Below are 17,686 nucleotides of genomic sequence, written 5' to 3'. Positions count from 1 at the left end.
TCAAACTGAAGTGTGAAATCCACTGCCTGAAGTCAAGTAGGAGGCTGAATGCGTATCGCAAGGGGAACTAGGATTCAATAAGCAGATGTGGCTGTGTCAGCCCGGGAGATTGTACTTGTTCTACCCAAGACAAATATGGAATCAGTGAAGTAGCAATGGACAATCCAACCATATATAAATATATTTATAATATATGTAAATATATTACAAATAGTTATGTGTAATTATTTTGTTATTGTTTTGATAACACATTTTTTTATCAGAAAGGTCCTTTCTTAAAAATGCCTTTTTGACTAATTTTCAAATACTGTTGTTTGTAAATAATTCATTATTTCTTTTTATCAACAATATAAATTTAAATTTATTTTTCTAAATAGCTCTCAAATATATTACTAACCTACTACTTAGCTGGTAATAAGAGAACACTGTCTTCTGTAGCCCTGTCCTGCAGAGTAAAATGAACAGCCTGGAGAAGAGAAGGCTCCGAGGAGACCTTACTGCAGCCTTGCAGTGCTTAAAGGGGACTTACAAGAAAGATGGGGACAAAATTTTTAGCATGGGCTGTTGCAATAGGACAACGGGTAATGCTTTTAAACTAAAAGGGGGTAGATTTAGACTAGATATAAGGAAGAATTTTTTTACAATGAGGGTGGTGAAACACTGGCCCAGGTTGCCCAGAGAGGTGGTAGATGCCCTGTCCCTGGAAACATTGAAGGTCAGGTTGGATGGGTCTGTGAGCAACATGATCTGGTTGAAGATGTCCCTGTTCATTGCAGAGGAGGTTGGACTAGATGACCTTTAAAGGTCCTTTTCAACCCAAATTTTTCTATTACTCTATTGTATTAAATAAACTTTAAATATGAAAAAATAGTTGAAAATAGTGAATGGGAGTCAAGAAAAGTATTGCTGCTATGGAGAGAGATACAGACTTATCATTTTACTTTTTTAAATCCTTTTTCTCAAACTTAAAATATATTGGAAAATGTAATATTTTAAACTAATCAGGAATTCACACTGAGAGAACAAATGACAGGAGCAATTCTTTCTATTCCTGAAAGGGACTGAGTATGAGACAAAACTGGAGGTAGAAAGAAATTTAGGCGGGTCATACAGCAGGAGAATTGATATTCATTTAAAACAAAATTTGGGGGTAGACTGTATTTTCAAAAAGAGGAAGAGCAATTCATCTTCTCCTTTGTTCTTTGTTGAGAATTAATCAGAGTAATAACTACACATTTTTAGTACAAGCAAAGAACAGGTATTGTGTGCAAAATGTCCTGGAGACTTTTGCACCATGAGTGACGGCATTAAAAAAAAAAAAATGCCTAAGCCTATGTTTGCAAAGCAAACTTCCAAAATGCAAATAACAACGTGGACCTGAAACAATGATTCAGGACCAATTCCTCATATCAGTCTCAGCAGAGAAATTCTTTCTTACCGAGTAAAACATTCATAAAAGGAGCAGAACAACCCCTTTGTGTTTCTCTGTCCTGCCTACTGCTACTAGAATCCCACGATGGTGTCAAGAGTAGACAGAGCTGAGTTTGTTTGGAGCAGGAGAGTACAGTTTATTTTATTATTTCAAATTTGGTTGATGGTCAGAGCAGTAGAAAATTACATTGTCCCTACCTGTCATGTGTTTATAGTAAGTCTAGGACTGGGGATGAGGTGAGTTTTAGCCTAATACCTCAGATAACGTAACCTTTTTAATTCAGTCGGTGACTGGTACCTTTTATCACAGCCAGTAAGTGTCTGTCTTTCTTGAAACTTTAAGTGATTAACATAGTTTTAAGCATATTTCAAAATGGCGGAAATAAGATGGAGTGCTATGACGATTATGGAAAAAAGCCACTGACTGGATCTTCAGCCACACCTTATAGCAAAAATGGGCATCACACAATCATTCCAAAATATCAGCATAAAACCTACACAGCAATGAAATGTAATTCAAGCCATGTGAAATCACAGGAACAAACCACAATAGATCATACACCATATAAAAGAATTCAAACCATTCTATTGGCTTCATCACTACTCAGAAAAACATAGCTGACTTTCTTAGAATTGCTTAATCTAACTGTCACATCCCTGAAGATGTAGCCACAGACATCAACATGTGCTGGCAAACCCTGAGACAATCTAAGCTGTCCAAGAGAATTGAATCCATAACCTTGATGCTGATACGTGGCAAAACATGGGTTACCACATCTCCGCTCTTATTTTGTAAGCCTTGCTCATTAGATGAAACTACTTTGTGTGCACAAAACCTTTTTACCTCACACCATTGTTTTACTGGGTAGACAGCTCCTCAGATTGATTATCTGTGGTTACACTGCCTGAAACAGTCACACCATCGGGTACTTCTTCCTTTTTACCTGTAACAGATCCCAAATATACTGCTGGTCTTATTAATATTGCCCCTGCTAACAACCACAAGGAGGACAGCATTTGCAGGATGAGTAAGGACAGCAGAAAATGACCACATTGTTTACTGTTGTATCTCAACAAGGACTTGTTTGCTCTATTTTGTTTGTAAAAAAAGAGGATTACCTGATCCAAACATGAGATGTCACTATTTTATTTTATGCACAAGCTGTGGTTGCCAGCAAATCAAAGAGGTTTGCACACCCCAACCAGAACTACCATCCGATCAGAGCAGCTTAGTTGTTCTGGACAACTTCACACCACTTGGAGCAAAGACAACAAAAGATAAGGATTTTACACACCACATTTTGGTCGTATTAACAGGTCTTTTAACTAACGGATTCAGCTTCCACTTGCAAATGGCATTCTGGAAATGGAACAGGTGTAGTTTTAAACTTTATAATGTCTCTGGGAGAAGGATGATAATAGAGACATTTGCTTTGCACAGATGCCACCTCCTGCAACAGAAGGACAATGATGGGATGGTAATCATTAGGCTAATATATGTTCCATGAAGTCCATTAACAGCTAAACAGCTACCAGTGCAGGCATCTTTAGGAAGCACAGCACTGGTTTCTGGAGTGGGCCCTAACATCCACACACTTTTTTATTAACAAATGGAGCTACATATAAACTGTGGAGTGAATTTAACAACTGAGAACACTGTGCTCAGAGTAACATGAACTATTATATACTCCCACTTTCTAACAATATCATTCAGCATTTCTTATTCTTTCCTCACCTTTGCAATTGATTCTTTAAATCTGTGGACAATTTGCCTGTATGGGTACAAATCAGATTACATCTTACTTCCACATTATGTTCCCATCCCCTATGTGAAAGAAAGTATTCATCTCTAATTGAAAAACCCAAATATTTCTTTTAGCATTTAAAACATTTAGAGAAACATCTACCTTTGATGTCTGAAAATTCTTGTCATATAATACAGTGTCCACCTTTTCCCAGCAACGATGAAGTTGTTTGAAAAGAAACCCTGCAAAACTGACACTGAGAAAATACCAAGTAATATTAATTTCTACCGGCTACCGGATCAATGAGTTGCAGAAAAATAATGCTTGCTTAAGGTCATAAACTTCAGCACAGTTCCAGCAATCACCCTGGGAGGCACTGTGATTCAGAGATGCGCCTATGACTCAAATCACCTCCGTGGCTTCCGCTCGCTCAGGCATGTGGTGGTTTACTTTTAGCCCATCACTATCATCCTGCATTTTCTCAGCTCTTTGGTCAGTGAATTGAGAGATGGGGGTCAACTCAGCTCACGTCCTTGCAAGGCGGCTGTGTTCTTTAGCCCATACATCATCACCTCATTAAAGACTGAATAGTATAAATACTAAATCTTATCAAGAGCCCGCTGAATTTAACATGACTGTAGCTACTGGTTTATCTGGATCGTTGGTGCAACTCCAAGGTCTGTGGAACTCCCCCATACAATAACTCAGTACTACATGTGGCAGAACATAAAGTCAGTGCAATTACAGTGGGGTCCAGAAATCAGTTAATGGGTTCTGTAAGGCTGATAGAGGTTAAACACACTACAAACCTCACTTGCTCGCTAAAGTAGGCATCTGTGACTGGGAATGCTCACAGCAAGTAGAAGAATCATGCATCCTTTCCACACAGATACTTTTCAGAGCAGGTGGAAAATTATGTAGTCCATGCTCTTTCTATTTCTACTCTTCCAGAGCAGTACTCTACAATACTTTCCTATTTCTGGGTAAATCCATACCTACTATAGCAACACAGACATATCTTGATTCTTGCTATCCTCATAGATTTTCTTTCTTCTGCCTCTGAAAAAAGGCTTTTTTTGACCAATGTGAATGATGACGTAAATAGTCCAGCCAGTTGATTTGCCACCGTTTTGACTTCTTTCCTCATACCAGTGAATGAAAACTGGTGTTGTTCCTTTTCAGAGGTTGATACAATTCTTCTGCTTCCCAGTGTAAGTTAGGCAGTAGATTATGTAACACAAATTCACGTTTCAGAAGTGCAACTTTCCATACAGTCAGAGATTTGAAATGATAAGATAAGGACCAGATCAAGCTATAAGTTACTGCACAGCTTTAGTGAGCTGTACGCAGTTTAGATCTATACACAGCAAACCCCAGGTAATTCAAAACTGGGTCCAGATTCATTTCCCTATTTTGTAAGCCTAGAAGATCTTTTCAACATTTGTGATCTGACTCTGGAAATAGTTTTTTTTAAAAAAAAAGACCCCACCTTCTTGCTTCATTAAAAACATTTTGACACAGTTGTTCACGCTAAAATATAAATAGTATTCTCAGGGCATTCAAGCCAGCATTAAAATCTCCAAACAAAATCTCTGCATTCCCAATGGATTAAATTACATTATGTTGCAAAGTCCATGTAATGAAATTGTATTGAATAATTCTACTGTTTGCCAGTTATCAGCATTTCTTATAAGTATGTTGTTTGTGCCTACTGAAGCTCCCTTGACGTACACCATACCCTGTAGCCAGACATTTCCACCTGAAATTCCAATTAGAAAAAAACAAAATACAACAAAGAAGAGTTTACAGATCTGGATTCTAACAGACCGAGGACAGAAGCTGTGAGGATTCTATGGAAAGTTTTCTACCAGATGCTTTCTTTCTCAGACCAAGGAAGTTCCAAATCTCCATTTCCTGTTGTCATTGGATCATTTCTGCCATTATTTCAATGACCATATCCTACATGACTATTGGAAATACTGTATGCCAGGTTTCCTAAGTAATTCCTGGAGCCTCATTCTCATTTCTTCCTCAGTCCCTCCCTTCTCTCCACATAGTAAGGGAAGTGCTTAGCATCTTTTGGGTTATGATTCATATTTAAATTATTGCATATTGCAATAACTTTTTTCTTTTCTCTTTTCTAAATATGATGGCTCCTTGAAGCCATAGTCAAAATATACCTCATCACTGGTCTAAAGCATTCCCTGCAAAAGCTAAGTGTGGTCTCTTAAGGTCTCTCACAACTTCCTACTACTTCACTTTGCCATCATGTTCATTAATGATTCGACAATTATTTCAGTGGCACTCCTTGAGTTGTGTCCTCTCCCTTCTTTTCTTCTTCAAAATGTCTCATGCTATGCAACTTTTAGAGACTCTACGTTTCCCCCTCCTTGACACCCTTGATGCTGCGGACAATGGAAAAAATCCTTTGTGGAAGGTTTGTTGCCACTTGAATATCATAGCTTGATCTTCTCCTGTTTCTGCTCCTGCTTTTGTTCCATAAATTCCTCTTTCCATAGATCTTTCTTATTTCAGACCCTTTTGATTTGAAATCTTGTCAAATCATTCAAACTCCAAGCTGGTATCTTCTCTTCCCCCCTCCTGTCCCACCCCCACCCCAATTCTGCGCTAACAGTAACAGCAGAATAAAGCAACTAGGTAACACGCTAATGTTCAGAACACAATTAAAAACCATTAAGAGTTTTCAGTTGGCTTTCTTCCCAGATTTTAATGGTATATCAGTACAATTTAATTATGAAAATAATATATTGCCTGTTTTTAAAAGAAGTGCTTAGCTAAAATAAAACCATAGCCACGAGGATATTAACACAACAATTTGACTAAGTACGACATACTTGTTATCCACAAAATTTTCATACCATAAAAAAATGCAGTGGATGAATAATACAAGAAACTAATATCTTCTGTATGGTAGCACAGGTACTAGGAATTATTTGATCAGTATGTATAATAAAAGTATAATATATTACACATCTTTATTTTTCTTTCTAAAGATTTTTTTTTATGTATGAACAGTTGGAAAATTGACTTAGACTAGAAAATGAAGACCAGCATTATATTAAGATGAAAGCACAGCACCTTCTTAGTTGTATTAATACCTCTCGTCTTACAACAGTGCTTTGAAACATCAATTTTGGCAGAGCTCTCCAACTGCTTCGATAACAATAAATAAAACACGTAAGGGAAGAGGATTAAGCCCTCACCCACAAACACTCATGCTGTTGAATTCCTACCATACCCCCTGGCAGAGTTTTGACCTTCCCAAATTAGCACCTTCCCAGACAGTGCATGAGCGCAAGACCAGCCACAGCCCACGTCAGGGACCACATTGAGGACCTCTCCCAATACACGGTTTCGATGCTGCCACCCTGTTTTGAGAAGGAATTCAAATTAAACACACAACACAATCTGTGCCACTCCAGTTGGTCTCGGAGTGACCAGATTTTCCTTCTTGGAAAGACAGTGTGTTGTGGTAGGCAAAATACAGGCACAGACCAAGAGAACACTACAACCTAAATAGAGAAACCTCAGAATTAATTAGAAAGAAACAGCATAACCCTCCATTTTAATGATCCCCTAATTTCTGGTCCAGTGTTTTAATGGCAGAACCATCTTCTTTAATTTGTCTAATACTTTCCATTGCTTGCAACTCCATCAATGTAGAAGATTTTCCAATTTCTATGTTTGACTGAGGCTTTTATATTTTTTATATATATCTACATGCCTATACATGCATATATGCATATATATCCTTTATATGTCATACAGTCATGCTTGATCCTACCAAGCACAAATCAAAAAACAACCTACGAAATCAAGGTCTTTGCAAAACATCAATGAAATATATATGACACCTATAACTAAATCTCGTACTTCATGTGAAGTAGATTCAGCTGAGAGGCTTTGATTTTTCTTTCCATGCTTCTGAAATACTAACAGAACAAAGTGCTGGAAATAACTTCATCTCATTTGATGGTATCTGTCATTAATACATTATTTAACATTTTTCAACATTAATGAGGATATCTTAGGTAAAAAAGACAGGGAATACATAATCAGAAGACTCAACAGCTCTCCTCATATGAGATGAGCTGTAATTAAAGACTGGTTTAGATTGAATTGAACTAAATTTAAAGAGCAATATTGTATTGCCAAGACTTTGATATACAAGGGATGGCTCTGAATTTGCAATCAGCCATTACCTTGCATATCTGCACAAGGAGACGCGCAGATGTTAAGATCTATTTGATCTATTTTTCTACGAAATTATTAAAATATGAGTTTCCCTGGTTTTTAATCCACTCTAGGACATACCGTTCTTTAGCTATGGCCCGGTTATTACTATGCCTGCCTCACAGCGTTCCTCAATGCGTAATTTTTTTAAGGTCATCAACCTTATATCATAGAATTATTTTAACATGTGGTATTATTGTGGAAATTTTGCTAGGAAAAATAACTATAGTAGAACTGTCTTCGTCTATAGCAGCAGAGGGAAATACATTTATCAGAAGCCATGACTTTTAAACAGAAATGCATAACAATGGACAGTTAACAAAACTAAGCATTAATTATTTAGCAACACAGGACTATCAACCTGAGTATGTAAATTTATGCTATACTAATAGAGAATTATCAAGGTTTCAAATTCAGCAATACTCTAAATAAAGTCATGAAAATAACTGATTTTTTGGTTCATTGGCTAAAGCAAAGAGAAATAAAGCTATTTTTCAGAATCAGTCTGATGATAAATTATTTTGAAGTTAATCAAAATTTTTAATCCTGTTCAAAGTGTTTCTTTTTCTTGTGTTTAAGCCACTATTGAGCTTTGCAGTTTTTCAAATAGTATGTTGTTTCAAAACCAATAAATACTGAAACATTTTGACATATCTTAGCCAGGGTTTCTGCCCACACACACTCTGAAGAAAACTATTCATAACATTCAACACCAAAACGTAAATAACTGTGAATCTTACAAAACCGTGACAATTCAAAGAAGCTGGGAAATTTCTGACAGGGCTGGGAAGTTAAGCGGTGACATGGGTTTATTAACAGTGGAGAGTTTCAGAGAGAAACTTCTAAATTAAAGAAAGAAGAGAAATTTTTAGGAGCAGTGACCTGTGTCCATGTGTCCCACTACCGGTTGGTACCTTAACCACTGAAGTATAATTTATGCTTCTTTACTAAAGGAATCTCAATTTTTTTTTTTATTTTTTTTTTTTTCAAAAAGTAGCTCATCTTTATAGAAAAACTAACTTTCTTAGAACAGCTTCTGGGAAGCTGTTGGTTCAATTCCATTTAGTCAAGAGAAAGAACTAAATCTGGCCTTCGTATTTCTTTATTAGCTGTTTGGTGCTGTGCTAAAGGGCATTTTCAGTATTAGCAGTAGCAGGATGCACTATACATACTCAGAAGAGGTAAGTCAGTAATTCAAATAGCACTTGCAAACTTTTTTTAAGTAGCTGGCATTACAGAACAGCACTTTGTTGCAATCCTGCACAATCTTTTCATGCGGGATGTTATCAAAGAAAAACTGTTATTAAAAGCCTCAGAAACTATGCTAGCTTTCATCAGTTGAGAACTTCACCTATATAGCTAGTTTATCTTGCATGATGTAATAATAATAGCCTTAAATTGTCAGAAGCAGGCTAAAGTGAAATATCAGGCTGTACATGAAGTATTGACAATATATTTATTACCACAGACTGGAAGTCTAGACAGCCGTAAAGATACGTTAAAACAGTACCTTTCTCAGAGAATAAAAATAACAGTGTGGTCATAAAACCTGTGCAAGCAAGGAACAAGAGTCTTTGAACAAGTTACAGAAGGTAACAACCAAGGAATTTCACAGGAACTGCAAAAAAGAACAAGATTTCAAACCACTATAAGCACTGAAAGTAACAAAATAAAGAATTGCAAATATATTTTCTTCTCAAGCAAAATTGCCACTTAAATCAATGGAAACTTTCTCTAGGGAAAAATTTGAACAAATTGAGTACATATTTTTGAAAATCTTGTTGAGAAAGCAAGGAGGAATTATGTGGTATTTTCAAGGTACCAACAAAATCCTTACACAGAATTGTTTTGAAAGCATAAATTACTTTTTTTTCCTCTTTGCACAGTTTACGTAAGGACTTAGCAAAATGAAGGCCATAACAACTAATTAAGTGAAGATGGTAGAATAAAAACAGGCCTCGAAAACCTTTTATTCCCCAGTTTAAATAGTATTTTAAAATAAGGACTTACATCTGAATTGAAGTGTTGATAAGGTAATGTGAGGACATTCCCTTGAAGCAGAACTTTAAAATAAATTTGGCCCTGAAAATGGGTTGTTAAAGTAAATTGAGTATTTCTGTGAAATCCAGGCTGTTGGAGTATGAGTGCAGGGACCGCAGGCAGTCAGTGCTGGGACGCTTCTCCAGCTCTATGACCAGGTCAGCCCCATGGCTCAGTAGCCTCAGATAACTCATCTAACCATTACCGGGTGTTAGCAAAGCAAAGGTTTCCATCCATCTCTTGAAGAAAGTGACTGTTATTAAGCCGTGCCAGAAGTAGAGAATTAACTATAGGCAGTTACATATTCAGCCCTACTTTCAGCTGCTCCCCCAGGCTGGGCCTGGGGCAGGAGATCCCATCTCACCCCCACGCTAATCAGCTGCGCTTCTTTCAGTCTCCATACTGGAAATGTCAAGTTTTTAACCTGCACAGACTATAAAAACCAAATTATTTGCCATATATGGCTAAGGGAGTCTACAGAAAGGGGTACTCCCCTCACTCCATCGATTGATATATTCACAAGCAACTCCAGTGATGACTAACACTGTTATTTAGATTCTATCCTAAAGAGTACAGCTATTTACATTGCTTTTTATCCACTCAGTCCAACAACAGCTGTGGTACAATTCCCATTTTAATGTAGACAGACAATTGCCCTGCATGTTGTCTTTTTCCTTTATGGCTTGACCTTCAAGAGAATCACTAGGGTCTTAAGACTGTAAAAGGACAGGCCAGCACAACAATTTGTTCTTAATAATTTTATTCCAAATTCCTGTTCTTGACACAAAGCAGCAAAATGAAATCTAGATGCCTGGCACTAATTTTCTATTGGATAACCAGGGAGCCTAACAAAGAAAAATGTGATTCTCTGATATCTCGCTGACCTCTCCATACGTCTTCTCCAAGACTGAACTATTTCCACAAACCTGGGTAAATCCAAAGCTAAATAACTGCAACCAATAATAAATTCACCGAACGAAAGGGGACCATTCCCTCTTGATTCAACACATATAGATATGAAAATAGGGGATTTGCGTTTATGGGTATGTTAAAGAAAAAGTAAAACAGAAAATCCTACATAAGTAAAACAAGGTGGTTAGGATATGTAATCCAGAGAATCCACTTTAACTTGCTGTTAACCTTGCTTGAGCCTGACCTCAAAATGAGCTCCAACGTTTATTTTACACATGGCACAATTATCTTGTGTAACTAACCTCTGTAAGGCATCATAAATATAAAGAGATGAGTAAGGCACACTAGTACTTTAGTAAGGTACATGAAGTGAAAGTTTCAAGAACATCCACTGCCAAAGAGAATAAAAAGATTTCAAAGACATCCCTAAGTCTTCAAGGTATACCTTGAATTAAGTGTCCAGTGTGCAGCTCTTGACTCTCACAGGATCTCAGTATGATGAAACCTGATTCTTCATCCACTTCAATAAGTCATTTTTTTTTATTGAAGTCTTTCCTAGTTTTCCATTAAAATTCCCATGGAAAAAAAAAAAAATGTAAAAGTGCTTACAAATTCGCTTATCTTCAAGCTATTAAAATGAGTTCCTTATATGCCTGAGGTTAAACATGCACTGAATAGCTATAAAAACTGTTTTAGCACTTGGTGAAAAATGAGTTTTAACAAGAAGGTGAAAAGGAACATTCTAGATAATGGCTTGTTTTTTTGATACAAGAAACAATAATTTGCACTATCATTTTATGAGGCAATGATCTGATTTTTGAGAGCATAAGCTTGACATTCTAAATCTGCATCATAAAGCCTCACTGCTATGGCTGAGAATTTGCTTTCACTTCTTTTCCATTCCCATGTTTTTTTAAAAAGAGAAGATTCTTCCTTCACTGAAATGGCTACAATATAAAAAACAAAAATGTTTAGCTATTAGACCATGTTACCAGCAAGCTATTTTTTATCTTTTAATTTTTTTCATGGAGCTGCAGTTTGATGGATGCAGAATTTTTCTCCTGGGACATTTCAGAAGCACCAGTAGAAAGAATTGCTGAATTCTTCAAGGATTTAATAAATACTTTGTGAATTCAGTTTTTAAATGGTGACCTGTCAAAACCATTTGCTCCAGCTGAGACAAATGGCATCTTCTCAGTCGAGTTATGAACGTTAAAAATCACATTTTAACTCCATTCTAATCACCAATATTTGAGATGTAAAATTTATATTGTCATTACCTACTATGAACAAATCTTTCATCGACCCATTACATTAAATGAATACAGCTCACAGATGAGGACATTTTAATCATGAACAGTTGTGAAACAATATACACAGTACATAAGTCCATAAATGAATAAAAAGTATTTGTATCAGTTTTAAAAAATTAAGTATCTGATAGATTATTTATAGACACATAGATTACACAGGTATAGCTACATTCCCATGTTACCTCTGTAGTCAATGCAGTCAATGCTTAAAAAAACCCCAAGCTAACAAACAGAAAAAAAAAAAAAAAAAAAACCAAACAAACCCAAAAAACACCCAACAGTCAAGTATCCCTCTGCGGAGCTAGTTAAAACAATTGAGGATATTGCCCCAAGTGAGTCTCCCACTTAGCACCTCCTGACCCACGACAGAGGGTTGGGTGAGCATTTCTTGTCTGCTTCCCTGCAAATACACCACAGCCTAAACAAACTTCAGCTGAACTTCAGCTGCAATTTAAGCAAAGCCAATTAAATACCCACAGTAACAGGTGAGACGGTTTCACACAATCCGCTTGGTAAGGACCAGTTAATAAATGTGGTCATGTCCATCTGGCCATTTTATACCATGGCAGATGCTTCTAAGCAATTGGTTTTTTGTAGTTCCCCTTTACAAACTTACACCAAAATACTATAACTAGAGCAGTTATAATTTATACAGTCTATTTTCCCAATGCAGGTCTGCAGGTAAACATTTAGTTCAGATTAACCTTTTCCAGTCCTTGTCCAGTTCAGTTTACCACATTCATAAACTAAATTATTATAGAATCAGATAGTATATACAAACTTAGCCCCCAAAAAAGAAAATGTATGAATAATCACTGAATGCAATTATCTAGTAAAAGGTTTTAAGGAGGACAATTAAAAACTTGCAAGACAGCAATGATGTTAAGGACAGCTTTATGATGACGTTAAACAACTGCTTCAAGATACCACCCTTCCCTTCTTCAGCTGTCATGGATGGAAATATTTGGCACAATTATGATATAGCAGGAATTAAAAATTTATTAATAGTTTGAGGTAAATCAAGAGGTTAAATTTTAGCAGCACTTAATCATTAACCTATTTAAGGGTTTACAAGGTGATTTAACAAAATAATTGAACAATGACTTAATCACAGATTCAAAAATGACAAGATTCACACTAACTTACTGTAAGGTATCCTAAATCAATGTATTTGTATAAACACCAAAACATATAAACACGCACCATTCAAGGAGTTGCACAAAAACACCATCCATGTCTAGGGTGCTAGGACCAAGGTCCCCTCACAGCAGATGACCCCAGGGAGCCGATTGGTGCCCCTTTTCCTAAATCAATAGATATGTATATGAACAAAAAAAAATATAAACCCACTGACAAGGAGACAGAAAATGTTTTGATCCAGTAAAACATATGAACACCCACACTCAAAAGCGAATGTGTATACTGGAAACACATAGAGAGATAGAGAGGTGGATGACAGAGACGATAGCCTATAGTTAAAATTTCCCTCTTCCGGAGTTTAGAGTAATGGGCAATAATTGAGAAGATTGACTCGCCCCAGCCCTTTAACCGTCGAGGTGTTTGCCTGAGCAGCATCCCAACTCAGGGGAGATGCTGGTCACAGCCTACTGCAATCCAGGAGAACTCAAAGGGTCTTGCTGCATTTGTTATTTATAGGGTCTGAGATAATTGACTTTCATCAGGTACTTTTCCATTCCAGCCAACTCAGATAATGGGATTTCTGGTACTTTCCACCACTTGCACAGGCCCAGAACTTGCCAGACCTTGAGGTTCTGGTATCAATCCCCCCTCTTGGAGCCACAATCCAGGTACTGTCAGGACGTGATCAATTATTGACTGATTCCAAGCGACAGGGAACATGGGAATCAGGTGCAATAAGGGGTTGCCATAACATTCTGGTCCGTTGCCCTTCATGTTCTCTCCTATTTTATGTTGGATTGTTATGTGGCCCAGGCTGCCATGTGGTCCAGGTGTTAAGGGGTTGCCATAACATTCTGGTCCATTGTCCTTCGCATTTTTTCCTAGTTTCTGTTGGGTTATTATGTGGCCCAGGTGAGGGAAATCATGTGAAGCACCAAGTGGCCTCAGGCGGGGGGGTGGGTGGCACCACCACATCAGCCATTAAGCGCCTCCTCTTGGAGTTCATCATCCCCACTGAAGATCTGCCAGGCAAGGAGTGCTTGCACAAAGTACCCTTATTCAGTACAGCCAGTGAAATTAGCTTAGGCTCATCATCTATTCCATTTCTCAGCTACTGCTGCAGCAAACCTGCTTCTTGGCCCGCTTGGACAAATTTTAAGCTTTGCATATCATCCTTGCAAAAAGTCGTTCAACGCTGTAACAGTACAAAGCAGTACAATAAAACCCTACACATTGACTAATGTACTGAATCCATAGTTAACACTAACTAGATACAAAGCTAAGTATTAATAGGTATTAATGTGTTCACTATCCCAGAGAAGAAGCATACTAGGGTCACTGCCTGGTCAGCAAACACTGCCAGAAGGGGAAGGACAGACCACTGACTTTCCTTAGAACAGGCGGGTCCTCTGGGTTGCAGAATCATTGTTCTCATTCTCTGCTTTCTTCCTAAAAAGGAAGAAAGCCGACAAGTATTCCTTTCTTTTTAAAAATAAGTTTTATTACATTTTCATGTCAGATCTTTTCCTCTTGAATCCTTGACCTGCTATCTACGATATCTCCAAAATTACACTTAACAAATTTTTGCTTTTCTACTTTCTGTAGCTTTGTCTCAAGTACTTTCTCACTCCTTAACAATAATTTTCCCGTTGTAACTGATCCGAGTTCACACAGCTGAGCTGGACTGAAAAGCCTTGAATCCCAGCTGAACCCCGAGGCTGAGGGCGGAGGAGCTGGGAAGCTGACCCACAAAGCTTTCTAGGAGGAAGCCTAAAAGCTAGTCCAGATACCTGAAATATTTATGTCCCTTGCTGGTATCACCTGTGACTTTAGCAAGACTTTTTCAGCTCCCCTAGCCTCTGTATCAGAGTGAATCAAAGTAATGGCATTTAAGATCTCGAGCTGGAAAGCACTACTGAAGCCTTGTTACTGACACGTGCCACTCTTCTCAACATAAATTCAAAGTTTCCTGGTTTGGCTCCATCTTCAAATATTTGTTTTTTATACACACCGGTGAAAAATCAATTATATTACTGAAACTGAAAGCCTTGATGAACAAAGACATCACTAATCAGCTCTGAGCTTCTTCAAGATCAAATGAACTTTTATTAGAAGAAAGCGCTTTCTCAGAAATGGAAGGTGCAATTACATGGAAATGGAAATGGAGTTGTTTCAGCATCATTCCCCTCCTCCTATGTGTTTGCAATACCAGATGGAGATTTATTGGAGATGAAGGGAGAGGAAAAGTAAGTGAGAAGTTAAGGAAAAAGCAGGTAAAATTCAGTACATTTTTTAACACTGATAACATAGCTGCAGGCTGAACAGCTTATAGTAAACAACAGTATAGCAGTAAAGGTAGAATACAGTAGAAAAGTAGGCAACATGCATTTCTCCACATAACAGCATTGTTGTTGAAAAGAAACTAAATGTTTCAGAAGTGTTTCCCCTCAATGGAGTTGAATTCAAACTTCCAGAATACACAGACCACAGCTATAGGCCTGATCCAGACAGAAGTATGCAATTAATCATCCCAGTAATAACCGTTATCATTGAATCTCCTTTACAGAGTTTATTACGTTCCAAAAACTTTGCTCTGATAATATTTTAAACAATATCAGTTATAAAATTTCTGCTTCATTTGTATTAACCATAGGCTAACCTTTTTCCTTACTCAACCATATAGCCAAGATTCATGTTTCCTAGTTTCCCAATTATTTCATAAATAAAAACCAGCAACTGATAATCTCGCTGATAGCAGTTGTGCCTCTGACATCTTGCTGCCCATCCCAGCATTGTGGGTCTCTCATCATTTCGCACTCAGCACCTGTGATGCCCAAACTGTCTTTCTGTGCCTATAGAGGCATGGGAAGGCAGGGGATGGATGGCTTGAGATGTGCCCCTCAACACAGCAGCACAGGCAGCAAAACAGTGCCCACCCGAGCCCAGGAAATAAATGAACACAGAAGACATTTAGGTCTAACTTAAAACAGGTCTGACCATAGCTAATATGTACTTTCATGGGCCTTTCTCCATCAAAACATCAAGTATGTATTAATTTTAAGACAGTCACAGTAATCATGATGATGTGCTGAATCAAGCTCATTATGCATAAAACAAGATTTTGGGACACTGTCCCCCCAGGTTATCTGTCAAAGAACCTTACACAATCGTGGAAAGAATTCAGCGCATCAGCGTGGATCCAAAACAACCAGCAAACTGTGAAACTGGCTTCTTGTGTAGCCAGGAGGAGTTCCAGGAAAAAGCCTCCAGAAAACCTCCCCACGCATGGGCTGGATAATAAAATCCATTCAAAGGAAAGGAATTCCTAGGAACTAATGGTATTAAGAGCTCAAAGACACAGACCTTTGGAAAACAGAATAAGGAGATGCAGACGGATCCATCTCCTTTCTGAACGCCCCTATCTCTCCTCCAACACCGTTGCTGAGTACAAGGCACAACCAGGAGGGCTGTCTCAGGGCTCTGTGCAGGCAGTGACCATGAAAAAATAGATGGTTTTGAGAAAGCAGAGACTGTTACACACTGAGGAGGACAAGAGGAGTGGAGGTGCAGCAAGTGAAGGCAGAGGTGACTGCCGGTCTGAGGAGAACAGCAGATGAGGAGCATACTCCTTTTACACAGACCCAGTTTTCTGTCAGACATCAGCTTTGGTAAATTCTCCCAGAAGCTGCCCTAAATCAAATTCCAGGACACATCAGTAATGTCCTGCATTTGATGCAGCCAACGTCCCTTGGAACCATGCCTTGAAGTTACTCCACATGTTATCTATCGAGTTTCGTATCCTGGAGGAGAAACAGTGCTACTTTATCTGTGGCTAATCAAACAAATTCAGAAATGACGGTCACCAGAAATGGATCTAGCATAGAGTGGCCAATGCCTCCTGTCTGATCAACAAACCTGTGAAAGGAGGGAATTAAAAAATGCAGATATAAACATCTACAGGTTCTGAAGTAGGCACCTAGATTCCACCTCAGTCCCATTTTAGGAAGACAAACCTCTGTGGGGATTCATCTGTATTCCCTAACAGATCATAAAATATACATGATATTCCCCAGCACCAGCTGGCTCAGTAGGAACGTTCAGCCCAGCTTCTCCCAGAGAAAAACCAGCCGTCCTCATTTGGCAGCATGAAAACACTGAATACAGAGTCTTCCCTTCCAATCAGTGCACTACAGACCCAGGTAGCATGTAAGCCTTGTCCAGATGTGTGAACATATTAGGTATTTGACACAACATCATCATATTTCTGCATCCTAAACAGTACTTTATAAAAACAGTGGGTTTGCACATTTTCTTTCAGCAGAGCTTAGATATAAGCTGCACTGCAGCAGGACAACATGCGTACTAACTCAGGACTGGCTTCCAATAGGCCATGAAATTACCAGAAATACTATCATTCATCTCAAAGACAGTGGAATTGTGATCATAGAACTCTATTTCAAACTGAAGGGCTCTAGGGGAAAAATTCCCGGAAATGCTTTACTGAACCTTAAAGTTTTCATGTGCAAACTTCCACAGTGCTTGTAACATGGGCCAGTTACAGCTTCTTGGAGCTAAACCCAGGCACTCTCAGGCCCTGGACCACAGCAGTGCTGCTCTCCCTCTCACAATAGCTCTTGGACCCCATCAAGTCCCAACAGCGATGAGCTTCTCAGATTACAATATGGTGGCTGAGAAAATGCATCACTATACCTTGTTCCCGGAAGTCAGGGGCTGCCCCGTTTAATTACTCAACATTTTGGCTAAACTGCTCTTCCCCAGACAACTTTAATCTTTCACTACCGCTCAGATGTATTTATCACCTAAGATAGCATCTGGGTTTTACAGCAGGAA

This window comes from Charadrius vociferus, unplaced genomic scaffold (genome assembly GCF_000708025.1).
Source record: "Charadrius vociferus isolate BGI_N301 unplaced genomic scaffold, ASM70802v2 scaffold163, whole genome shotgun sequence".
NCBI classification, from domain to species: Eukaryota; Metazoa; Chordata; class Aves; order Charadriiformes; family Charadriidae; genus Charadrius; species Charadrius vociferus.
Note: the sequence above shows the minus strand (reverse complement) of the source record.